Genomic DNA, 27,880 nt, shown 5'->3' with positions numbered 1-27,880 from the left:
ACCTGACAAAAATCTCAATTCAACTCTGTAGGAAAATGTACATCTTATTTAATTCCTTAAGTATTTATTTCTTCAAATGATGGACTCTAATACAGAAGTCTTACTTTGTCTACTTTCCTTATCTACACTGTTAAAAGAACAGCAGCTAATTCCTGAAATATTAGTGAAGTCAAAGACAGAGACCTCTGTCATAAGACAGTTCAGGCTTCCTATAAACTAATACCTAAATAAATCAAATCTAAGCAACTTTTTAAAGTCTTCTTTTGGGGGGAATCTAACAAATTTTCCCTAAGGTAATTTTCATCTCCAAACTGCTAATTATGTAAGTAAAAACTGTACGTGGGCAATGGATAATTTCAACTAGACTTGGAAGGATTTTTACAGAGAATAAACACAGTGATGAGAACACCCACACAGACAAGGGCACCTGCCCAGGAGAACAGCATTTACCGTCCGACAGAGGTGAGTTTTGTTCAGAAACGCTGTAGGATGCTAAGGGCACCCCCATTGCAGAATATTTCTTCATCTTTTGCGATGGTTCCCCTGTTCACCGGGCCTTCTATGAGCTTGTTTTGAGTCTCTGTTCTATAGCAAACAACCAGCTATGGCTGGTGTCTAGATGCCATTCGGAACACACTGAAGGCTACAAGTGCCGTTTCCCTGGGAAACCAGTTGCCACACGTTCAGTGTTTGACCTCCACTAAAATGTTTCTCTTAATTGTCAGGCACAGTGGAAAACTATGCAAAGTGAAAGGGGAGATCGAGATTGCTTTCTACTTAAAGTTCAAGGTCACTGAACTGCCCTTACCTTTCTAAAGATATAGAAATGTACAGATGTGTATCTCCACATATATACACAGGCACACACATACAAATGCACGTGAAAACAAGGCACAGTATTTCCATGATCCAACCAGCAGGAAGCAAATGCAAAAGAATCTATGGAAGAATGTTGACTGCATTGTGCAAATCACACAGGAAGGCTGTGTCACAAGGGCACACTTTCTGACTTCCATGAAAGGTGATTAATTTGTATAGACCCTTCAAGATGAAAATGTTGCCATAAATAGAAAAGAAACAGAATTTTCTCCTTTAGTGATCACAGAAATTACCCACCGCATATGCACCGATTTTCCCACAAGCATGGATAGTTCTATAAGGTTGTTATGCACTTGATGTCTAGAACTGGAGCCCTGAAAGAGGGATGGAGCTCAGGAGCTTCAGTGCAGTCGTTCAGTCGTGTCTGACTCTTTGCAACCCCATGGACTGCAACACACCAGGCTTCCCTGTCCATCACCAACTCCCTGAGTTTACCCAAACTCATGTCCATTGAGTCGGTGATGCCATCCAACCATCTCATCCTCTGTCGTCCCCTTCTCCTCCTGCCTTCAATCTTTCCTAGCATCAGGGTCTTTTCCAATAAGTCAGCTCTTTGCATCAGGTGGCAAGAGTATTGGAATTTCAGCTTCAACATCAGTCCTTCCAATGAACACTCAGGACTGATCTCCTTTAGGATGGACTGGTTGGATCCCCCTGCAGTCCAAGGGACTCTCAAGAGTCTTTTCCAATGCCACAGTTTAAAAGCAGCAGTAGAGAGACTATAACCATAGGAGCAGCTGAGAACTCACAGGGAGAGCCTGTAGGAAGTAAAGAAAAGCAGGCCTCCCGCAGAGCCCTGAAAATACTTTTAAAAACTTTATCTCGAAATAATTTAAAACTTATTGCAAAAATTGTACAAGACATTCTGTGAACCCTTCATCAAGCATTTTATCACATATATATATGTGTCTAACCACCACCAGAGTCAGGATACACAACAGCTTCATCACTCCCCAAACACCCCACAGCGTCATCCCTTTTTAGTGCTAAGTAGAATTCCACAGTATGAATCTCCCCAGTTAGAACACTAACTTTTAAGGAACTGAAAGAAGAAAAGGATCCCACATATGAGAGTGAGAAAAATGAAACCAGAGAAGGGGGAAGACGAAGAGCTGGAGAGCAGAAGTAGGACAGAGTGCCTTAGGAAGGATGGCATACTTTCCAAGGCTGCTGAGGGCCACGTGGGAAAAGGATTAAAAATTCAGCAGCCAACAGGGAGTGAGCACCCACCATGGGTTAGGAATGTGCCAGATTCTGCAAATAAAATGGGAAGCAAAGCCATTCATGGTTCCTGCTCTTGTGAAGCTAGATGGGGAGATGAAACCAAACAAGTAGTCTCACTAACAAAATATAAATGGTGATAAGTGTGGATGAAGAAAATATGTCACAGGATCGTATAACTGAGGGGGCAGACCTAAGCTAGTTTTCATTAATTCTTTCATTCTTTTCTTCTTTTATTTTTCATTTATTGTGCAAAATTTATTAAGTGCCTAGAATATGTCAGCTCTGTATAAGGTGATAGGGATACATCAGCAAATAATATAGAGAAGGTCCCTATCCTTATGATGTTAACATTTGAGGGTGTAGAAATGATATTTGAGCTGAAAGATCTGAATGAAAAGAAGTAGTGAAGTGGGTGCAGGATGGCTAGTCCACAGAGAGGGAAAGCGTATGTATGCAAAGGTCTTATGTCAGGGTATAGCATGGTTCATCAGCGAAACTAAGGAAATTCCTATGTGGCTAGAATGTAGTGAGTGAGAAAGATACAAGGGTGAAAGAAAGGTGGAACAGCCGGCTTTGAGAATTTTTTTCCTAATATTAACTTAAAGCTATTTTCATAATATTTCCTAATATTAATTTAAAGCTATTAACTTATTTATGATTTAAACAGGGAAGTCAGCTGATCTTACTTATAACTTAAAAGGTCACCCCAGGTGGCGCTAGTGGTTAAGAACATGCCTCCTTATGCAGGAGATTTAAGAGATGTGGGTTTGATCCCCGGGTTGGGAAGATCCCCTGAAGGAGGGTATGGCAATCCATTCCAGTATTTTTGCCCGGAGAATCCCATGCAAAGAGGAGCCCGGCGGGCTACAGTACATGGGATCGCAAATAGTTTGATATGACTGAAGTGAATTAGCATGCATACCCTGGTGTTGTTTTGTGGAGTATGGACTATAATGGAGTGGAGAGTTCAGATGAGAGATGGCGGTGGCTTTGGCTATACTGGTGGAGTGAGGATAAAGGTAAATAGCCAGGGCTGAGACAATTTTGGTGGAGAGAGACCTGATGAGATTTGATGATAGATTATCCTAATCCAAGCTGGGAGAGAGAAGAGATTATTCAGGCCAAGGCAGGAGATGAGGGGGAAACTCTTAAGAGGAACCCCCAAATGTCTGACTTTTGCAACTGGATGAGTATCACTCAATGATGGAGGAAGAACAAATACTGGAGAGGAAGGTGCATCAGGACATGGAGAGGCATGGGATTCAGAAAGGCTGAGGGATTGTACAATCTGGTGCTCAAAAGATAACACTGGGCTGGAGAAATATGGGCATCATCACAGAAACGTTTTAAACTGCTGTACGTTTGGGTGACATCAGTTCGCACACCAAGAGAGCTCCAAGAGGAACAGTTTTGAGCTCCAAGACCTTCAGCATTTAGAGATGAAGTTGAAATGGAGCCAGTAAAGGATACAGATGCTTCATAAATAAGCATCTGTGAAACTGAAATTCAGAAAGACCTCAAGGATGGTAGCTTAATATGCCACATTTGAAATGCCAAAAGAAATTATTTCCTAGGAATTACAAATGTATTCTTGGTAGCTAATGGGCTGTTTTGATTTCTGAGGACAAATTTAAATATATATTTGAGGAATTGCATCAAACAATCTATGCCAGTGTGTGTAATCCAGCAACACATATGGCACCTAAAAACTACCTGCTACATTACATTGGTGGCATGTGAAAATGTTAGCAAAGCAAGGGAGATACAAACCTTAACTCATAGCTTCCTGGCTTTACCAGGTGGAGTAAAATAGCTTTTAGTTTCATTTAGGATTTTACTGTTGATCTACTGAAGTAGGTTTTGCATGCTTTTAACAGATGCTTCAAGAAAATGATCCAGAACTTCCACAGCAAACCTTACTGATTGCTTCACAATCAGCAAATTACACAGCCTGAAACATGAAGGGAGCAGAGATGGGTGTGTAGGGATCTAAGAGACCCAGAAGGAATTAGGCACAGTTTAATTTCCTGCAGAAGCCATCCCTAAGGGGGAAAAGAAGAACAGTATGAGAGGAACTGTTTTCTGTAGACTGGATTTACTTACTAAACAGGCAGATCTTACAAAAACATTCTGAAAATGTGCTTTCTGCTGTATTGCAGAGGCTACACTGAAATTACCATTCTCAGCAGCTCTTTCCCTTGTGCTGTTTATAACACCTCTGTAGCACATGTGCAGATTACTTTAACAATTTATAAAGACAGCTCTATATCCCATTTCATGTTTCCCTTCCATTAACCAGTGAGGCACTTCCTTATCTTTGTTCAACAAATGAGCAAACTGAAGCTCAGAAGGGTTTCTGAAAGCAGTTTGTCACATGATCAATAGTTTTCCAAGTAATTATACTGATTTCTTTATTCCAGAAATCATGTATTAGGCACTTGCTATAGTTCAGGCATTATGCTAGAATCTGGAAATATAAAAATAAATTAGGTAGCAATTTCTACTCACACTCCACTAATACTTATAGTGGGATTACCAGATAAAATTCTGTGCAATATGTGGGATAGGCTAAAAATTATTCACTCTTTATCTGATTCACATTTAACTGGGTGTTCTGTATTTTTATGTACAAAATCTGGCAACCCTATAAGTCATTAGAACTTTATGAGCTTCCCAGGCCAACAGAGCCCCCTTTGTCATTTTTACATTATACAAAGTGATTCTAAATATTTTACTGGCAGAAAAATTATATCTGCCAACAAATACAAAACACAGATGGATGGTTATTAAGTACAGCATACCCAGACAATCAATTATAAGGCTCTAGCTAAGCGAAATTTTATCTCAATTCATTATATATATATATAAAGCACTTTTTAGTTTACAAAGAGTTTTGCATACATTATCTCATTGGACCTTGCACAGAGCAAGTGATATCAACCCCAGTTTATAAGAGAGGAAACCAAGATAGAGAAGCCAGGTGACTTGGGAGGGGATACTGAGTCATGGCACTCAGAAACCAGTTAATGAATGGAAAGATGTCAAGTGCTTCTTTTTCTATAGAATTCTGATTGCTGATGACAATAATAACTGCAAAGTAGAATCCTAAAATTGAACTCTTTCTCTTTAAGTTTTGGATGAGGCCACAAAGGCAGAAAAAAGTATAAAAGATGCCAACTGTCCCCCAGAACCTAAAGAAAAGAAACATCACCTAAGCCCATCTGTTAAAGAGGTGCTCTGGAGAGAGCTGTGATGTGCTGTGTCATGGCTGCCTTGGCCTCTTTCCTTGTGGAGGTGGAAGCGCAGGGCTTCTCCCTCACTTTAGGTGGATGGGCAGCCCAGGGATCACTTGGAGCACTTGGCATGTGTCTACTGGGGCCTGAGGGTCATTCGCTCTGCAGCGAGTCTCCCTCAGAAAAGTTCAAAGGTGGAATTCTGTGGCTGGAGATGTCCATGTGTGACAGCAAAGTATAAAGAGCAGCAATAGGAGCAAGCAACCCTTCTTCCAAAGGCTGGGCAAAATGATGTGTGCTGGGAATGCAAGGGAGCTACGGTCTTAAAAGGAATCCTGCCCAACATGGCTGCCAAGAGGGGCAACTTGACCCCAACAGAGCAGGGGTAGAGGAAACCCACAACTGAGGGCTGTGAACATCATGATCAGCCATTTGTGTGGGAGAGGCAATTTCTTAGAACTCTTTGAACTGCCTGATATATATTAACTCTTGTTAATTTTCATCTATGAACTCAATGTTTTACCCATTTAACAGATAAGGAACCTGAAGCACCCATGCAGGCGAATTACCAGCCCAAGGTTATACAGAGGATGATGAAGCTGGAATGTAAACTAAGAACATCTACCTGCAGAGACAGGCTCTTAATCTTACCAATTCCATTTAGTCATTTTATTTAATCCTCAAACAACCCTATTACTGTCCTGTGGTTATATTCAGCTGGGTCAGTAGGATATGAAGTAAAAAGTTCTCAGAAACTGATAGTGTCCTAGGGGACAAAAAAATTAAGTTTCCTTTTCTTGATTTTGCACCACCACACACCAAGGAAGGAGGTGTGATACATATGTTTACTTTGAGTTAGAGAATAATTCAGCCCACCCTCCCCATCCCCTACTCCCAAAGGCTCTGGAGAGCATTTGACAAACTGAAGAAATGATGGAAGACAAAACAATGCCAAGTATGCTGTTGAAATATTGAAACTTATGTGGAGTCTCTGGCTATAAGTTTCTGATATCCAGTCACAAGTAGTAAGTATGTAGTAAGCTGAGAGACAAGAAATAAAAAAATTTTTACCTTAACTGGTATAATAAAAAATTAGTTTATAAAAAGGCATGCAGCCTTATACATGTTATATAGAAACACATGCAAATATATGAGGATATAAAATGAGATCCTCGGGAAGAAGATTCCAGCCAGGAATACTGTACTAAAAGTGAGCTCTGTCTTCCAAGCTAATTGATAGAGGTGCTAAAAGTCACCTCTGAAAGGAATTATCACCATTTGATGATACCATTTTACATATTCAAAATCACTGTTTTAATAGAATTTAATATGGAGCATTATTACTAACATTTCCTGAGGCGACTAAGGAATGAAGTCAGCTGGTTTGGTGCTTTACAGAGTCAACTAGGACTAAAGCAAGAGTCAGCCTTTCTGGCACAAGAAAGGCTACTGCAAAGAAAGGCAGGTGTGTGACTCTTGCCTGTCCCAGACTACTACTTCATGATAAGTGCTTCTGATTTTCCTGCAAGGTTCCACCTCCATTTCATTACAGGTCTATATGGTTGGAAGCTGGAAACCCCTCCCCACATCCCTGAGTCAAGAACAGAGCTGGACACAAGACCCCGTGCTAACCATCAATCTGTCTACTCCATAACTCAGACATACAAGATTCAAGCAACTAAGAGTTGCCCCTTGGACTCTTGCCTGGGCCTTATAGAGAAGATACTCTTTATTTGTTGAGATTGCTTAAATTGGTAGAATGATGCCTGGAGTGGCTGGGGTCATCTTTGCCACAAAGGAGGGTGGAGAGAGGGGCATCGCTGTTTTCGCACTTGTATCAGGCCTCACAGGAATTCAAAACTCCCCTGGACTTTTCAGTTTTGAACCCAGTAAATTTTGTTTCTGTTCTTTTCTGAACCCAGTTTGAGTTCAGGATCTGTCACTTGTACGGGAACTGGTCAGGACCATGTCAATAGTCCCAAGCAAGGCAAGTTGATGACATATGGCCTAATCAGCTATTGCCAGTACTTAGAAAACAATCTGAAAAAACAACCTCAAGATTAAGTCAATTACACAGAGTTTGACCTGACAGGAGACAAAGAGAGATGCCCATGAATCACCACACTGGCTGCTTCCTGCCCAAAATGACACAAGCTATCCCTCAGGAATGACACAAGCTATCCCTTTGCTCATTTTTCTTTTGTGAAACCATCTTCTCATCCTCTTTAACCTCTGTTATAAATTAACAAGGCCATTAACAAGTGGTGGTGGTGGCTTAGTCACTAAGTCATGTCCAACTCTTTGTGACCCTATGGACTATAACCTGCCAGGCTTCTCTGTCCATGGAATTCTCCAGGCAAGACTACTGGAGTGGGTGGCCATTTCCTTCTCCAGGGGCTCTTCCCAACCCAGGGATCGAACCCAGGTCTCCTGCATTGCAGGCAGATTCCTTACTGATTGAGCTATGAGGGAAGACAGATAGCAAGACAGAAGAGTCACAGAAAAATCGCCATCTCCCCACCACCATATTACTGTAGTATCTTCTGATTGAGATTGGTTTCTATCTATAAAATGTTATGTCGTTTTATGTTCAGTTTACAGTTCACCAAAATACAAGTTAAAGAAAAGAATCTTCTGACATACACTGTAAATGTTCCAGATGGACCCATGTGTTTCCAACATCTTGACTTCACAGTCCTCCCGACATCTTGGCAACTCAAATTTCATGAATCCCACTGAGTAAACAAGGGAAAGATAAAAAACCCATCTCTGCCCACCTAAACCCTAATCACAAAAAGTACTAAGCCAAAACTTTGAAAAAGCCTCTAGCACTTAGAAAGGGCTAAGAAATGCCAGAAAGCTTCAAGTCAAGAGAACACATGGACACGGGGAGCTTGAACGATTTGCAGACTTAAGCACTTTCCACCTTTTAGGTTGTGACTTACAGTAACGCTTTTTGCTTTAGGTACTAGTCCCTTCTAGCCCCAAAATTCCAGTAACGCCTTTTATAATGTGCCAAATACTATGTCAGAGCATTAGAAGGATATTTTACTTGTTCCTTATTCAGTGAGATATTGTCCCTATTTTACATTTTTATATTTTTAAAAAATTTTTTATTATTGTTTTTTTAAATTTTATTTTATTTTTAAACTTTACATAATTGTATTAGTTTTGCCAAATATCAAAATGAATCCGCCACAGGCATGACCCAGAGAAGTTAAGTAAAACAACTAAGGTGGTACAGTAAATCGAATCACATAAAGCTCGGCTGTATCATTTTGGATAATATATTTCCCAGAAGTTTGGTTCACACAGATTATCTCTACTGAAATAGCATCTAGAAAAAATAAATATTTTTATGTTCAGTCCTTAAAAAGAGCCACCCAAGACTCAAATCAGATGGAATTATAGAAATGATAGTAACATAAAAATAGAACTCACACAGACTTACTACAGACAGACAGTCAATATACTATGGAATTTATGAAGTGACAGAAAACAGTTTACATGAACTATGAATTAACTAGCTAACGAGTTATTCACTAGGATATCATATAATGACTTTCTGGTCTTTTAAAAGTCTTTTTTTTTTTTTTCTGGCTAGAAGGCATTATCACAAAAGTGAAAATCTATACAATGTTATAAAGAAACAGATGTCCTGTTAACAAATACTAACTAGGCTTATAGAGGAAACAAAGGTAGTTGAGTTAGCTGTACAATGTAAGCCTCATTCTGTTTAATATAGAAAGCCCCTTTTCATTTTAATTATTTATTCAGAGGAAATATGATCATTGACAAGCTGTGTTTATAAACAGACTATTTTCAAAATAAGGTGGTGAAATAACCCTGCCTCTGTTTCACTGAAAAGGAAAGTGAAGTTGCTCAACTGTGTCCAACTCTTCATGACCCTATGGACTGTATGTAGCCTACCAGGCTCCTCCGTCCACGGGATTTTCCAGGCAAGAGTACTGGAGTGGGATTCCATTTCCCTCTCCAGGGGATCTCCCTGATCCAGGGATCAAACCCCAGTCTCCCATATTGCAGGCAGACACTTTACCTTCTAAACCACTAAATAAGTTTCACTGAAAACCTTATCAAAGTCAACAGAGACAGCTGCAGAATCAAATGCTAGGGACCTGGACCGCTAGAGATTAGGGGAGCCTAATCTCTCTGGGCCTGTTTCTTCATTATAAAGGAGAGCATTTCAGACAGGATGACCACAGACAGCAAGGAACCAACCACAAAACAAAAACACCCTCCAGAACAACAAAGGAGGAAAGGTAGACACATTTTCTGGTTGAAGATGTGTCACTAGCCAATTACAATCGTGACCTATTTCAAGAAACCTTAATACGTAAGTATACAAACTCACAAAATGGATAAGCTGTTGCTGTTAAGTCACTTCAGTCGTGTCTCACTCTGTGCGACCCCATAGACGGCAGCCCACCAGGCTCCCCTGTCCCTGGGATTCTCCAGGCAAGAACACTGGAGCGGGTTGCCATTTCCTTCTCCAATGCATGAAAGTAAAAAGTGAAAGTGATGTCGCTCAGTTGTGCCCAACTCTTAGTGACCCCATGGACTGCAGCCCACCAGGCTTCTCCATCCATGGGATTTTCCAGGCAAGAGTACTGGAGTGGGGTGTCATTGCCTTCTTTGCATAAAATAGATAAGCTAGGAATTACTAAAAAGTGATTCAACACACAGTTCATTTAAGTGTCAATATTCTATGATACAATGAAAACATGATTTAAGTAAAAAAAAAAATCACAAACTTTTAAGACTATAGTTGTTACCTAGAGCGAAATACTACATATTTATATGCAACAATTTATGAATCTCTTTGGATGTTGTTTATGAAGGACATGGACATCTTTATGAAGATAAGCAGCACTCTCCCGGGTAAATTAATTGAGGAATAGTACCATCTTCAAAGAGGTGAATGTAAGTAACTTCTAGGCTTATGAGCCTCTGTTCTACTAAAATATGATTTGGGGATGATTATACAGTGGAAGTGAGAAATAGATTTAAGGGACTAGATCTGATAGAGTGCCTGATGAATAATGGACAGAGGTTCATGACATTGTACAGGAGACAGGGATCAAGACCATCCCCATGGAAAAGAAATGCAAAAAAGCAAAATGGCTGTCCGGGGAGGCCTTACAAATAGCTGTGAAAAGAAGAGAAGTGAAAACCAAAGGAGAAAAGGAAAGATATAAGCATCTGAATGCAGAGTTCCAAAGAATAGCAAGGAGAGATAAGAAAGCCTTCCTCAGTGATCAATGCAAAGAAATAGAGGAAAACAATAGAATGGGAAAGACTAGAGATCTCTTCAAGAAAATTAGAGTTACCAAGGGAACATTTCATGCAAAGATGGGCTCGATAAAGGACAGAAATGGTATGTACCTAACAGAAGCAGAAGATATTAAGAAGAGGTGGCAAGAATACACAGAACTGTGCAAAAAAGATCTTCACAACCCAGATAATCATGATGGTGTGATCACTGACCTAGAGCCAGACATCCTGGAATGTGAAGTCAAGTGGGCCTTAGAAAGCATCACTATGAACAAAGCTAGTGGAGGTGATGGAATTCCAGTTGAGCTATTTCAAATCCTGAAAGATGATGCTGTGAAAGTGCTGCACTCAGTATGCCAGCAAATTTGGAAAACTCAGCAGTGGCCACAGGACTGGAAAAGGTCAGTTTTCATTCCAATCCCAAAGAAAGGCAATGCCAAAGAATGCTCAAACTACTGCACAATTGCACTCATCTCACACGCTAGTAATACAGTAATGCTCAAAATTCTCCAAGCCAGGCTTCAGCAATACATGAACCATGAACTTCCAGATGTTCAAGTTGGTTTTAGAAAAGGCAGAGGAACCAGAGATCAAATTGCCAACATCCGCTGGATCATGGAAAAAGCAAGAGAGTTCCAGAAAAACATCTATTTCTGTTTTATTGACTATGCCAAAGCCTTTGACTGTGTGGATCACAATAAACTGTGGAAAATTCTGAAAGAGATGGGAATACTGGACCACCTGACCTGCCTCTTGAGAAACCCATATGCAGGTCAGGAAGCAACAGTTAGAACTGGACATGGAACAACAGACTGGTTCCAAATAGGAAAAGGAGTACGTCAAGGCTGTATATTGCCGCCCTGCTTCTTTAACTTATATGCAGAGTACATCATGAGAAACACTGGGCTGGATGAAGCACAAGCTGGAATCAAGATTGCTGGGAGAAATATCAATAAGCTCAGATATACAGATGAACCACCCTTACGGTAGAAAATGAAGAGGAACTAAAAAGCCTTTTGATAAAAGTGAAAGAGGAGAGTGAAAAAGTTGGCTTAAAGCTCAACATTCAGAAAACGAAGATCATGGCATCTGGTCCCATCACTTCATGGGAAATAGATGGGGAAACAGTGGAAACAGTGTCAGACTTTATTTTGGGGGGCTCCAAAATCACTGCAGATGGTGATTGCAACCATGAAATTAAAAGATGCTTACTCCTTGGAAGGAAAGTTATGTCCAACCTAGATAGCATATTTCAAAAGCAGAGACATTACTTTGCCAACAAAGGTCCGTCTAGTCAAGGCTATGGTTTTTCCAGTGGTCATGTATGGCTGTGAGAGTTGGACTGTGAAGAAGGCTGAGTGCCAAAGAATTGATGCTTTTGAACTGTGGTGTTGGAGAAGACTCTTGAGAGTCCCTTGGACTGCAAGGAGATCCAACCAGTCCATCCTAGGAGATCAGTCCTGGATGTTCATTGGAGGGACTGATGCTGAAGCTGAAACTCCAATACTTTGGCCACCTCATGCGAAGAGTTGACTCACTGGAAAGACCCTGATGGTGGGAGGGATTGACGCAGGAGGAGAAGAGGACGACAGAGGATGAGATGGTTGGATGGCATCACCGACTCGATGGACATGAGTTTGGGTAACCTCTGGGAGTTGGTGATGGACAGGGAGGCCTGGCGTGCTGCGATTCACGTGGTCGCAAAGAGTCAGGCACGACTAAGCAACTGAACTGAACGATTTTTTTATTTGGACATGCCATTAGGAACTACAGAGTCAATTCTAATCTATAAACACAAATCATCATTGTGTTAGCACAAATAGGCAGACTCTATTTCTGGATTGTCTGCATACCCAGAATGCTTGACCTTAGTGCTTCATTAGTGTTTAATAGCCTTACTTTCTTAGTTTATCCCACAGTTGCCCATTAATAAATGAAACAGCAATAAGGTCACTTTCTAAGGTGAAATGGGGGGTTATTTTTAAACTTACCAGGATAAACTCCTATTTACCCTTGGTTGCAATCACCATTTCTTTCTATGCTCAGCTCCTGCCATTGTTGATAAAGGTGTCTTCACTGTGGGTGCTCATGTAAAAGACACCCCACCTTCAGGGATGACTTCACATCAACAACAAAATAGCTCATGCTCAGTGGATAATTTCATTTTTCCAGAAGATTTACAGTTGTTTGAAGTAGTAATGATCATCCTAGAAATGCTGATTATACCATATTTAATGAGATGTAAATTTATCTAATATTATGTCTACTTAGAATGTTCCAAACACCCCAGATACATTTCTCCCCTCCACATCTTAACAAATAACATCATCCGACCAGTTCACACTCTTCTCTCACTCCTTGTATCAAATTCGGTTGATTCTGTCAAATACGTACCTCACATGTATCCACTTTCCTCCATTTCTGTACCCATCACCCTATTTCACACATCCATCACCTTGAGCCTTGTCTGCCATATAATCTCTCTCTCTGCTTCCAGTCTTCTTCCTGCATCGCATTCCAACACAGTAGCCAGTGTGGTCTTTATAAAATGTGGATCAGATCATGCTGTTTAAATCCTTTCAGGGGCCTCCCTGCTCTTAGACTCTTTTCTTTGGCTTTCAAAGTCCTCCATGATCTGACCTGCCCACCTGTCCAGCCCCATCTCATCGCACCCCTCTCCCTCACTGGTCCCTGTAGTATTCTCAAACTGGACAAGTTTGTTCAAGTGTCACAGTCTTACCATGGGCTGTTCCCTGTGCCTGGAACTCTTCCCCAGCTCTTTGCAGTGCTGGGAACTCACAGTCCTTCAGGTGTTAGATGAAATGTCACCTCCTCAGAGGCGATTCTCTAAAGCCTCTCCCTAAAGTAGCTACCCTCTCAGTCACATTCCATCCATTACCTTGTTGACTTCCTTTAGGCACATATTATACTCTGAAATCATCTTTTTTATTGATGTGCTTATTTATATATGGCCTCTCTCTCCCATTAAGGTGTAAGCTCATGAAGACAGGGAGCTTGTCAGGTTGTTCACTACTAGATCAGGATCTAACACACAATAAGTGCTAAGAGAAGGTCAGTGGACTAACTGAACACTTATTTAATGAGACTAAATAGCCCAGAGCTCACCAAGTATATCAGAATCACACTGGTTTACTTTTTCACTTGCTTATTCGGGAGTTTCCAGTTGGGTATTCTGAGAAATGAGTCATCCTGGATGGGAACAAAAATACAGGGACTAGGAAACTGTCCCCAGACTCATGAACCCCACCAGTGCACCCTGGCCAGCACTGGCGAGTGTCTGAGGTTGCCCATTTTCTCTGCTGGGAAGGGAGAGGGCCAGCAGCAGCAATGGATGCTAGGAGTACTGTCTCAAAGGAGCACCTGAGTACCAGCACCCCATGCAGGCAGCAAGAGGAACGGACAGCTCTTTGGATGTGGGGAGAGCATTCTCCTTATAGTGGAAAGGGGAGCAAGGTCCAGCCTCAGTGTGTAACTAGACCTGCCATTGGAGCTGTGGCTTAGGAAAATGTCTCTGCATGAGTGTGAGCTGACAACCCTGTTGGCTTAACGTTCTGGGAGACCAGGCCCAAGGGTGCTGGGGAGGGGTGGGGTGACTGCAGCACTAAGGGAGAGAGGCTCATCCTTTTGAGTAAAAAAAAAAAAGGGGGGGGGGTTGTTGAGTAGGACCCTCCCTGGCAAAGCAGGAGGCAGGGATGACACAGCAACAGCCAGAGAGCAGGTTTCTTCCCCTAGAGGAAATAATAAACCAGACTGATGCACCCGACTAAGTAAGCAGCCTTGGTTCCTGGGGAACCCCAGGAAAGGAGTTGCAAGAGCAAAGAATGGCATTCTAGCCATAGGCAGGAAGGAGGGTCTCTGAATCTCTAACATGAATCTCAAATGGGACATGACCCAACTTCTTTCCCAGTGGGTAAAATCAGATACATAAGCTTAGTGTGGATGAAACTAGAAGCTTTTGTAAGCTTGATTTTGAGTTCCACAGGGTTAATATTTCAATGAATGTCAGTAAACCAGAAACAAGAAATAATGCTAAGAAACCTGAGGTGCATGCATTGGGATACTCTGTGCTCTTTCCTGACTTTCCCAGTTTCCTCCTTTAAGTCAGGTACCTTGCTCTTGGTAACTAGAAACCAACCATGGTAAGTCCTCATTTCTCCCAAAAAGAATAAAAAAAATCAATGCTTTTGTAGCACATTTCCCCTACCCCCCGCCCCCCCATTTAGATCCATGGTTCTCAGCAGATGGTGATTTTGCCTCTCTGGACATTTAGTTGAGTTTGGAGACTTTTTTGGTTGTCACAACTGTAGGGGGCAGGATGCTGCTGGCATCTAGTGGGTGGGGGACAGGGATGCTGGTAAACATCCTACAATGCGCAGGATGGTAACCCTCCACAGCAGAACCAGTGCTGCACAAAGTCAGCAGCACTGACTGCCCAAGTCCTGACTTACACCAAGAAGACTCAAATCTTTTCTCTGCTGTGGCTCTGTCATCATAAGCATGAGAAGAAGAAGGGAAATTGACTTGTAACACTGAACTGAAGCTGACAATTCATCTGGCAAACAATTCAAACCCAGACCAATTTATCTGAGCACCCTTTTCCTATGTTTAGTGCTGATGCCACAGAAGACTGACACTTTTCTCCAGGCATTTCCCTCTTCACTGGGTAACTTTTTTAGATTGCAGGCAACTTCTTCAGACTGTTAAAAGCATTTACCTTCAATATATTAAAAAAATCTCACGTACGTATTCCTTTAGAAGTTCAATATCACAAAAGTCACAAGGCCATTTACAAGGATTACTTTCAAAGGCTTTTTATGGTTACTATTAAATAAATTATATGTTCAGTGTACTGGAGCTTGAGAGAAGGGATAATAGTAGAACCCCTGCCCTGAAGGTCTTGCAGTATCCTGATGGCCCAATAAAAAGAGGCACAAAAGAGCACTTCAGTGTAATGAAAACTGTCAGGTCTCACTGGGGAAAAAAGTCACAAGGGAGACTATTTCAAAGAGATGACCCAGCAGAATAAAGGCTATTTTCCCTGCTGAAGAACCAAGTGACTGAGGAGGAACGAGGCCTCACCGTTGCTGATTTTGCACCTGAGGTTAATGTGGAGGGAATGACTGGTGGACAGGAGGGGAGGCCCCCTAGGACCACCGCCCAAGCTGTTGGCTCCAACCTTGTAGTGAGAGCAGTTCAGCTCTGAGTCTTCAATTCACTTCTCATCACCTCAAATCTAGATGCCAAATAAAATGCTTGGAAACACAGATTTATTTAGCTTCCCTGTCTGCTTCCTGGGCTTCCCTGGTGGCTCAGATGGTAAAGAATTCTCCTGCAATGCGGAGACTTAGGTTCGATCCCTGGGTTGGGAAGATCCCTTGGAGAAGGAAATGGCAACCCACTCCAGGATTCTTGCCTGGAGAATACCCATGGACAGAGGAGCCTGGCGGGCTACAGTCCATGGGGGTCACAGAGTCAGACGTGACTGAGTGACTAAACATGACACACGTCTACTTCCTAATTGAGACCTTAACTATATCCTGCAAACGTTGCTCTGAATGAATACAGGCCAGGGGGCAGGTGATGTCAGCTGCCACTGTGTGTGCACAAGAGAGGTCCCCCCAAGGTGGCACCTTACCAGAGCTGGGGCCACTCTTGGTTAGCGTGTTCATTTGCTAGGGCTGCTGGAACAAAGCACCACAAAGCACCTTAAACAGCAGCAATTTATTGTCTTATAGCCCTGGAGGCTAGCAGGCTGAGATTAAAAACTGGTTCCTTCTGACAGCTCTGAGGAAGAATCTGTTCCAGGCTTCCCCTCTAGTTTCTAGTTATATTCTCTGGCTTGTACAAATGTCACCCTGATCTCTGCCTCTGTCTTCACAGAGTGTTGTGTGTGTCCAAATTTCCCCTTTGTATAAAGACAACAATCATAATGAATTAGGGGCCACCCTACCCCAATATGGCCTTATTTGTACTAATTTCATCTGCAACAACACTGTTTCCAAGTACAGTCACACTCTGAGGTCCTGGGGCTTAGGACTTTGACACTGAATTTTTGGCCGCTGTCATTCAACCCATAAGAGGAAGCTGCAAAGCAGGAAAAGTTTCTGAGCTCCCAGCAATCTAGCTAACTTCAAGGTCTGCTGATGAAGCCAAAATGCCTCCACAGCAAAGGACACGTTAATGTATCATCACAGCCCTTGATTCTGCACTCCATAGTGGCCCCAACTACTAAACTCATTAATGACTTGAGTCACTCTGGAAATGTCTCTCTCCATTGTCTGTAGTCACCCTGTCAATTCAGTGTATGTCAAGGTGTATCAGAAAGGGTGAACTGACACTGAACCACCTCTACTCTGCCTTTTAAAAATTAAATAATTGATAAACAATCTCTTTCTAGAATTGTATGTGATCCAACAAATAGTTGAGTGCCTGCTCTCTTTGGAGAGGTGAGAGCCATAGTGCCAAGAGCATGGAGGAACAGAAGACTGACAGGTGTGTATCCTCATCGAGCATTCTGCAGGGTAGACTGGAAGACAGAACAACAGGTCGTCAGGACTTTTGTATCCGAGTGATCTAAGGACCTAACTTAGGGCTTCAATATCCAGACACATTGTGAAACCCACAGTGGTAAGGAGGGGTTGCAGCAGAGTGTATGTGACATAACTCTAGGGGTTGCAATTCACAAAGGTCACCTATAAAACTTGTTCCAAACACAACCATACACTGTTGCTCCATGCTTACCATCCTCTCTTCACCTTCTCAGTCCTTGTACCTCCTCATCAAGCTGTTACTATAGACTGAGTATTCATGTGTTAGCCACTCAGTCGTGTCCTACTCTTCAAGACCCCATGGACCACAGCCTGTCAGGCTCCTCTGTCCATGGCATTCTTTAGGCAAGAACACTGGAGTGGACTGCCATTCCCTTCTCCAGCCTGAGTATTTGTGCCTCCCTAACAGGGCTTCCCTGATGATGGTTCAGTCAGTAAAGAATCCACCTGTCAATGCAGGAGACTAGGACTCAGACCCTGGGTGAGGAAGATCCTCTGGCGAAGGAAATGGCAATCCACTCCAGTATACTTGCCTGGGAAATCCTGTGGACAGAGGAGCCTGCTAGGCTCTGTACAATCCACGGGGTTGCAAGAGTCAGACACGACCTAGTGTAAACTTCAAAGAGGCCACTGGGAAGTGATTAGGTCATGAGGATGGAGCCCTTGTGAATGAAATTAGTGCCCTTATAAAAGAGATCCCAGAGTGCTCCCTTGCCCCTTTCACCACGTGAGGACACAACAAGAACACAGCCCTTTATGTACCTTGATTCCCTCTCTGCCAAGCTGTCAGGAAGCATTTAACAGGAGGCTTCCTGTGTGCTGTTCTGGATCTGACAGGAATCCTCTGTTCCTTATTAATTCCTGAATATTCAGGAATTGAGAGGAGAGGCAAGCCTCTCCCGGGACTGAAGAATCCAGGCATTTCCTTCATTAGTTTTTCTATACAGTGATAAGTACCTTCTTCCTTTTTATGAACCATATGATAAAACTACTGTTTACAAATCTCTCTCTTTAATATGGATTGCCTATGTTTTGTAAGTCTGGAATTTTCATTTTTATCTGAGAATAACTACCTTGTAAGACAGTATATATGTGCCCACACCATGTTGATTAAAACACCTTTGCTCCATCAGAGCTTTGGTCCCCGTGTATTTCTTTCTTTCTCTCTCTATCTCTGTATTTCTGGCTGATTTCCTGGAACGCAAAGCTGGCTGCATAACCCAGGAAATATTAGCCTCTCTCCTTCTTTCACTTTCTCATCATTGACTCTGGGCCACCAGGTTCCGGTCCATTAAAGGACCTCAACAAGTCTTTTCCATATTAGTTTTCAAGTGTGTCTTTTTCTAGCTTTCAAACTTTCCAAGGATGGAGTAGGAAGGGGCACAAGATTTCCACCACAGCTTCATCTTGTTAGGATGTTGTCTCTTCAGTGAAGGACAGCACTGATCCTTCTGATACATCAATTTTAGATGTAAGTAGAATGGAAGACTGTCCCATTCTGTGGGTCTGTTTCTTCTGTTCATGAACTTTCTATATTAACAATTAACTTTCTATATTAACAGTACACATTGCAATTAGTGGTTTTGGGTTTTTTGAGTGTGATATAATTTACCCTACCACCTCAGGCTAAAGATTGCTATAAAGATTGTCACAATACCATATATGTATCATTTCCCCCTACCTCTACCTCTCCCCCGCAATACAGGATTTATGCTGGTCCTTGCTTTTCTCCACTGTGTCATGGAGAGCCTTATCCAGGAGATTCTGTGCAGCTATAGAAAGTTCATGCTACCCTCTGGGACAGAATAGTTCTTCATATAGGCAGCAGTCCTGACTCAGAATTCAGGCTCTAACAATGGAGACATAGACATAGAGAACAGACTTATGGAGACAGGCAGGGCAGAGGAGGGGGAGGGTGGCACAAATGGAGAGTAACATGGAAGCATATATACTACCACATGTAACATAGATAACCAACCAATGGGAATTAGCTGTATGACTCAGGGAACTCAAACCAGGGCTCTGTAAAAATCTGGTGGGGGAACAGACGGGAGGCGGGAGGGAGGTTCAAGAAGGTGGGGACATAGTAAGCCTACGCCTGACTCACGTAGATGTATGACAGAGGCCAACACAATATTATGAACCAATTACCCTTCAATTAAAAATAAATTTATTAAAAAAAATCAGGCCCTGACTCAGAAATCAGGCCCTGACTCAGATTTAGTTAGCATATTCATACTGGTAGGTAATTCATTATTCTAGGAAACTGGAGGCTTTAAAACATGCTAAAATAATTAGGTAAAGAACTATAGGCTTAGGTGCCAAGAAAGTTTCAGTTCTATGTTTGCCTCTAATTGACTACATATAACCCAGTGTAGATGGAGAAACAGTGGCAGACTTTATTTTGGGGGGCTTCAAAATCACTGCAGATGGTGACTGCAGCCATGAGATTAAAAGACACTTACTCCTTGGAAGGAAAGTTATGACCAACCTAGATAGCATATTCAAAAGCAGAGACATTACTTTGCCAACAAAGGTTCGTCTAGTCAAGGCTATGGTTTTTCCTGTGGTCACGTATGGATGTGAGAGTTGGACTGTGAAGAAGGCTGAGTGCCAAAGAATTGATGCTTTTGAACTGTGGTGTTGGAGAAGACTCTTGAGAGTCCCTTGGACTGCAAGGAGATCCAACCAGTCCATTCTGAAGGAGATCAGCCCTGGGTGTTCTTTGGAAGGAATGATGCTAAAGCTGAAACTCCAATACTTTGGCCACCTCATGCGAAGAGTTGACTCATTGGAAAAGACTCTGATGCTGGGAGGGATTGGGGGCAGGAGGAGAAGGGGACGACAGAGGATGAGATGGCTGGATGGCATCACTGACTCGATGGATGTGAGTCTGAGTGAACTCTGGGAGTTGGTGATGGACAGGGAGGCCTGGCGTGCTGCGATTCACGGGGTCGCAAAGAGTTGGACACAACTGAGCGACAGAACTGAACTGAGCACAGTGGGAGAGCTTGGGTAAGTTACTGTAACACTTTGAAGAAGTTACCTAACCTCTCTTAGTCTCAATTGTTGAACCAATTCATGGAGTTTTTAGGGAATCAAATGGAAATATACATGAAGCTTGTTAATAGCGTGCAGGACACATGGTAGATGTTTAATGTGAAAGAGCTTCTATGATTATGAAAACACAGGCAAGTTGCCTTTTTTCCTTGGTGACTCCATTCTTCCCTATTCAAAACAGAGATCATAGCTGTCACTCAGCATCATTTTATAAGAGCATTTTATATCTTAGTATCCATTAAATGCACTAACCATCTCAGATAAAAGCCTCTCTATGAAGGGAGCAGTTAGCTATGATTTAATAGAAAATATTTGTTCTCCTAATACTTTATAAATAAAACTGATGCCAAACATGTAAGCTTTCTAGACGTTCCAATTCATTATTTTAAGTGCCTCTTTATCAAGTGGGAACATCTGTGTTGAAACAACTTTGATTCAGTGCTTGTCACAGCAACAGTGGTATTTGTCAGGCCTACAATAAATTTCTTTGTATGTTTGCATGTATTTGAGATGCTCAACAATTAATTAGAGAGGAAAGAAGCTCCTTTAGTAAAAAGAAAATAGCAGGTATTAATAAAATGGAAACTTTATCTGTCAGGGTTCCCAGGGGCTTTCTGATAGCTTTGCTTTTTTTCTTTTTTACATTTAAGAGCACATAATTGGTTGCTAATTTAAACACCAATTCCTAAACTGGTGCTGCTGCTGCTAAGTCACTTTAGTCACGTCCGACTCTGTGCGACCCCACAGACGGCAGCCCACCAGGCTCCCCCGTCCCTGGGATTCTCCAGGCAAGAACACTGGAGTGGGTTGCCATTTCCTTCTCCAATGCATGAAAGTGAAAAGTGAAAGTGAAGTCGCTCAGTCGTGTCCGACTCTCAGCGACCCCATGGATTGTAGCCCACCAGGCTCCTCCATCCATGGGAGTTTCCAGGCAAGAGTACTGGAGTGGGATGCCGTTGCCTTCTCCGATTCCTAAACTGAGATCAGTATAAATCCAGATATGACTCTTGTTTCCAAGGTTCTTTGAAAGGATGCTAAAGGTCATGAAACCTAAAGCAGTGGCCAATAAGCTGCAGATCTGGATGTTGCAGCCCCAAATGCAAAACAGACAAGGGAGCAACCCCTAGAAATGTGCCCAGTGTGTAACACTCAATATATATTTCTAATAAATAAATGCTCTAGCTTCTGTTCCTTGTTCCCTACTTGAATATTTTAGGTCTGTAAATCTAGAAGCAGAGTCTTCAGGCAGAAAGGAGTCAGGAAGACCCAGAGAGAAGGAGGAGGAGATGAGGAGAGGGTCTGGCATTCCTCCTTAGGAAAGAGAAGAGATGAGACTGCTGAACTTCTAGGGATCATCACACAGGAAGCCAAGTGACAACAAGGCAGAATCTCCAATCATACGAACTCAGGGGGATTTCTTTGGCTTTCTACCTTCTCTAGGTGTGGGACTGTTTTCCTGGAGTGGTTAGCAAGGAAATCGTAAAATAAGCAGAAATCATGTACCTGGCCTCCAAGACAACAAAGAGGTGGGAAGCCTTGGTCACAAGTGGAAAGGAATCCTAAGAGGCAAAGGGATTGGAGAAATGAAGGAAAGGAAGTGGAAGGGGCAGGTGGGAAGAGAGTAATTGAATGGGAGTTTGGGATTAGTAGATGCAAACTGTTATACATAGAATGGATAAACAAGGTCCTACTGGATAGCAGAGCGAACTGTATTCAATATCCTGTGATAAACCATAATGGAAAAGAATATGAAAAATGTGTATACATACACAAATGTATGTGTACATATGTATAACTGAATTACATTTCTGTATAGTAGAAATTAAGACAACATTGTACATCAACTACATTTCAATAAGATAAATTTTTAAATAAGTAAATAAAATGCAATGATGAAGACTTTTGAAAATTTTTAGAAATTAAAATTAAAAAAAAAGGAAGCAGGCCAAGTCCCTGAAGCTGCAGCAAGGGAAAAAAGAAAAGAAGACTTGTAGATAGCCTAAGCCAAGAAGCATCCTTGGGGTCACAGCAGTTCTAGTACATAACTTCCTACCCTGAGCTGCATCTCTGCCACTCAGAGACCTCAAAGAGAGCAGCCTGTGTTAAATAACAAGAGGAGCTAATTTTTATACAGTGTTTCCTGTGACCTAGATACTGCTTATGGGCCAGGTGGTGTTAATGTTCCCATTTTACAGGTGAGGAGCCTGAGGCACAGAGGAGTTAAGTGTCTTTTTCAAGGTCTCACTTGTGGTAAATGGCAGAATCAGGATTTGATCCTAAATGATCTAGTCCTGGAGACTAGGCATCTAACCACTGCCTGCGTTCTTCCTCTGTGAATTGAAGGGCACATAACATCATCGTTTACTTAAATGTGAGAAAAATAAACAATTAAGTGACAAATCGATGTCTTCACTTAATAAACTCTTCCCTCAAAATAAGAGTAAAGTGCTTTTGGAAAATAATCACGAAAAAATTACTTTCATGATGGAGCAGATCTACTATAAACATTAAAGTGACTCCAAGAAGCTAGTTGAAGAAGCAGGAAGTAGTGAGCTAGTCAGTTGTAAGCAAAGTTGTAGATTCCACGTCACCAAAAGTCAGGCCCACTGGAAATGTGTGGAGCTCTGTGTCTCCGCTTGGCAAGGCTAACTAACAGAAAAGGGCTCAGAAGACGCTTGTTGGTTTGTGAGAGATTATCAAATATGCTTAAGCACCCTGGAAAACTGGAGCTCAACTGCAGGGAATAGGTCTGGCCCAAACGGGTAAATACAATACAATTAGCAAAGTCTCTTTGGCTGGTGAGCTCTTGTAGGCTGCTACCTTCAGGCGTATGTATGTGCACATATGACTGGCTCATGCTGTTGCAGTAGTGTGTAAACAAAACATCCCAAAGCAGTGCCTAGAATAGATTCGAAGGCATCGAAATCAGCAAAAGGATTTTGGTTCTCGACCAGTGCCTGCTGGGTCTACATTCACAGTTGTCAGCTGTTCTTAGAGCTAAACCAATCATAATCTGTGAAGTCGTAACCAGCCTCCAAGATGATCCCCAATGGTCCCTGTCTCCCTGTGTTCCCGCCCCTGTGCAGTCCCCTCCCACTATGCACTAGAGTTGGCCTGTATGACCAATAGAATACAGTAGAATTGAGGGTATGTCACTTTGGAGATTAGGGTGCCAATGACGCTGTCCCAGTTACTCATTTTTCTTCATCAGATCATCTACTCAGGGGGAAGACAGCTGCCCTATGTGAGCAGCCCTGAGAAGAGGCTCATGGAGCAACAAACTGAAGCCTCCTGTCAGCATGAGTAAGTTTGAAAGCAGATCCTCAAGCCCAATCAAGACATCAAACATTTGACTACAATCACATGAGAGACCCAGAGCCAGAACCAGCCAATTAATCCATTCTCAGATTCCTGACTCTCAGAAACTGTGAAATAATATGTTGTTGTAAGCTGTACATTATGGGATAATTTATGAAAGCAGCAATAGAGAATTAATGCATCTACTTGGCCAACATGTGCCAGTTTGAACTACCAATTTTCTTCTGCATGGAAGATGGTCTCAGGCAACAGTTTTACTGAAAATTAAATTGGGAAGACCAATCCTGTCACATGTAAGTAGTCAAAGAATACTGGAGTAGCACTTTCAGGACTCTCATTTCTGCAGATTCACATCCACAGAAGCGGCAAGACTTGTCCATGGACACCCAGTCACTGTTAAAATGTCACTGTCCTCTCAGGCACCTCAAATCCCTCAAGAGCCTCTGGGGCTCACAGCCAGTCACTGAGACCATGAGTAGGGGGAAAGAGAGAGCAGGAGCTGGGAAGAGTCTTTTTACCCTTGATAGTCTTATTTCTGTCTGTTTTCCCAAGGCAATTAGTCTCCAGGAATCCAGGGTAAAAAGGCTTGAGGAACCAGGGACCAAACCAGGTTAGGTTTTGCTTTTTCTCTTTACTGCTTGGCTGGGTAAATGCTTCCAGAGCTCAGATTTACCAAGCAGACAGCAGGCCCACAGTGGGACAGTATATTCTTATTTTCAGAAGTTTATTCCCGTATATCCTTCATGCCTACTAGGTCATGCTCTCAAGCTTTAGAATTTTAAGGATCTATTTCATTACAGTATTTTATCAGCCCAACACAGGGATGTCACACATAGGACCCAACATTATTGGCTTTTGGGTTCCACTTCCACCTTTCATGGACCTTTTAACATGATACTGGCAGTGCAAAGATTTCAAATCAGTAAATAATTCTAGCAATAATAAATCAGTAAGCATCATCCCAAAACCACTGCTAAGAGGCCAGCTTCCTGAAGGACTTGAGACAGGATGTGGAGCTACTGTGTGGGAAGGAATATGAAAGCTACAGATCCAGAGTGAATGCGCCCTATAGGACAGAATAGGGTCCTAACCTCTAGAGCAGTGCGTCTCAGACTTCAGTGAGCATCAGAAGGTCCCTCAGTCATATCCAACTCATTGCGACCCCATGGACTGCAGCACACCAGGCCTCCCTGTCCATCACCAACTCCCAGAGCTTACTCAAACTCATGTCCATTGAGTCAGTGATGCCATCCAACCATCTCATCCTCTGTCGTCCCCTTCTCCTCTCGCCTTCAATCTTTCCCAGCATCAGGGTCTCCAGCAGAAGGTCCCTGAAGGTTTGTTGGAACAGTTTACTTGCCCCATTCTCGAGGTTCCTGATTCAGTATACCTAGAGTGGAGTTGGATAATCTGCATTTCTAAAAGGTTCCCGCTAATACTGGCCTCACTCTGAAAACTCCTCCTCTAAGGTTTAGATTTAGGGTTATAATCTCAATGGAATTCAACAGCCAAGCAGAAACATAAAGAACTGGCATAACATTAGGGAGTAATGAAGCCTGTTTGAAGAGAATGCACTGGTTATAGTAAACGTTGTCTTCCAACAACACAAGAGAAGACTCTACACATGGACATCACCAGATGGTCAATTCCAAAATCAGATTGATTTTATTCTTTGCAGCCAAAGATGGAGAAGCTCTATACAGTTAATAAAAACAAGACCAGGAACTGACTGTGGCTCAGATCATGAACTCCTTATTGCCAAATTCAGACTTAAATTGAAGAAAGAGAAAACCACTAGGCCATTCAGATATGACCTAAATCAAATCCCTTATGATTATACAGTGGAAGTGACAAATAGATTTAGGGGATAAGATAGACAGAGTGCCTGAAGAACTACTGACGGAGGTTCGTGACATTGTACAGGAGGCAGTGATCAAGAGCATCCCCAAGAAAAAGAAATGCAAAAAGGCAAAATGGCTGCCTGAGGAGGTCCTACAAATAGCTAAGAAAAGAAGAGAAGTGAAAAGCAAAGGAGAAAAGGAAAGATACATCTATCTGAATGCAGAGTTCCAAAGAATAGCAAGGAGAGATAAGAAAGCCTTCCTCAGCGATCAATGCAAAGAAATAAAAGAAAGCAATAGAATGGGAAAGACTAGACATCTATTCAAAAAAATAAGAGATACCAAGGGAACATTTCATGCAAAGATGAGCACAATAAAGGACAGAAATGGTATGGACCTAACAGAAGCAGAAGATATTAAGAAGAGGTGGAAAGAATACACAGAAGAACTATACAAAAAAGATCTTCATGACCCAGATAACCATGATGGTGTGATCACTCACCTAGAGCCAGACATCCTGGAATGTGAAGTCAAGTGGGCCTTAGGAAACATCACTTCTATGAACAAAGCTACTGGAGGTGATGGAATTCCAGTTGAGCTATTTCAAATCCTAAAAGATGATGCTGTTAAAGTGCCACACTCAATGTGCCAGCAAATTTGGAAAACTCAGCAGTGGCCACAGGACTGAAAAAGGTCAGTTTTGATTCCAAGCCCAAAGAAGAGCAATGCCAAAGAATGCTCAAACTACTGCGTAATTGCACTCATTTCACACACTAGCAAATTAATGCTCAAAATTCTCCAAGACAGGCTTCAACAATATGTGAACCATCAACTTCCAGATGTTAAAGCTGGTTTTAGAAAAGGCAGAAGAACCAGAGATCAAATTGCCAATATCTTTTGGATTATAGAAAAGGCAAGAGAATCCCTGAAAAAAAAATCTACTGCTATACTGATTACGCCAAAATTTTGCCTGTGCAGATCACAAGAAACTGTGGACAATTCTTCAAGAGATGGAAATACTTGACCACCTTACCTGCCTCCTGAGAAATCTGTGTACAGGTCAGGAAGCAACAGTTAGAACCAGACATGGAACAACAGACTGGTTCCAAATTGGGAAAGGATTATGTCAATGATATATATTGTCACCCTGCTTATTTAACTTATATGCAGAATACATCATACGAAATGCAGGGCTGGATGAAGCACAAGCTGGAATCAAGAATGCAAGGATAAATGTCAATAACCTCAGATACACAGATGATACCACCCTTATGGCAGAAAGTGAAGAAACTGAAGAGCCTCTTGATGAAAATTAAAGAGGAGAGTGAAAAAGCTGGCTTAAAACTTAACATTCAAAAAACTAAGATCGCGGCATCTGGTCCCATCACTTCATGGCAAATACATGTGGAAACAATGGAAGCAGTGACAGACACTATTTTCTGGGCTCCAAAATCACTGCAGGTGGTGACTGCAGCCATGAAATTAAAAGACACTTGTTCCTGGGAAGAAAAGCTATGACCAACCCAGACAGCATATTAAAAAGTAGAGATGTTACTTTGCCAACAAAGGTCCATCTAGTCAAAGCTATGGTTTTTCCAGTAATCATGTATGGATGTGAGAGTTGGACCATAAAGAAGGCTGAATGCTGAAGAACTGATGCTTTTGAACTGTGGTGTTGGAGAAGACTCTTGAGAGTCCCTTGGACTGCAAGGAGATCCAACCAGTTAATCACAAAGGAAATCAGTCCTGAATATTCATTGAAAGGACTGATGCTGAAGCTTAAACTCCAATACTTTGGCCATTTGATGTGGAGAACTGACTCATTGGAAAAAACTCTGATGCAGGGAAAGATTGAAGGGAGGGGGACAAGGAGACAACAGAGGATGAGATGGTTGGATGGCATCACCGACTTAATGGACATGAGTTTGAGTAAGCTCCAGCAGTTGGTGATGGACAGGGAGGCCTGGTGTGCTACAGTCCATGGGGTTGCAGAGAGTCAGAAACAACTAACGCAACTGAACTCAATGAAGCCTGTGGTGAACTGAAAAAAATGTATCCATGATTTAAAAGCCATTCAAATCAAAAGCATTATTTTAAACATGGTGCAGGAAGGTAGACGTCTGGGACCCTGGCTCATGTGTTGGCTCTCACTGTTCACTCTAACAGCTCCACATGTACCCTCTGAAAACAGCATAGAAATTCATAACATAATCAGAGTTCTGTAACTTAAATTGGGCCTTTTTCCTCCTGAGTCCTTTTTCAGAGGAGTTATATAGATCATTCATAATTGGGGCACCATACTAATGCCCATTAGAAATGAGCTGACACAGATACCAGGGAAATGTAATTAAAGGACCTAAGAGTTGGCAAGTGTGCTGGATATTCCACATTTCCCCCTTCATACTCACTCTCCCACCCTACTGTGTTCCCAGAGATGGAGCTCTGGGGACCTAGTGAACTGGGC

General features: G+C 42.1%; 1 protein-coding gene across 9 annotated transcripts in view; it reads right to left on the bottom strand.

The window, feature by feature from the left end:
* SLC35F4 (solute carrier family 35 member F4) overlaps positions 1 to 27,880 on the bottom strand; it is a 211,948-nt gene that overhangs the window by 81,852 nt on the left and 102,216 nt on the right. The window contains exon 3 of one of the 9 annotated variants that reach the window (XR_015134326.1): positions 1,619 to 1,637. The exons of the other annotated variants lie outside the window; for them this stretch is intronic. The gene's annotated coding sequence lies outside the window, so the exon portion shown is untranslated. Of the gene's footprint in view, positions 1 to 1,618; positions 1,638 to 27,880 lie in introns of those variants that run through there. 9 annotated transcript variants of the gene reach the window in all.

Source organism: Bos grunniens, chromosome 10 (assembly GCF_055505025.1).
Source record: "Bos grunniens cultivar Pamir isolate PY7600 chromosome 10, Bosgru_T2T1.0, whole genome shotgun sequence".
In the NCBI taxonomy this organism is placed as follows: Eukaryota; Metazoa; Chordata; class Mammalia; order Artiodactyla; family Bovidae; genus Bos; species Bos grunniens.
This window is presented reverse-complemented; position numbering and strand designations above follow the sequence as displayed.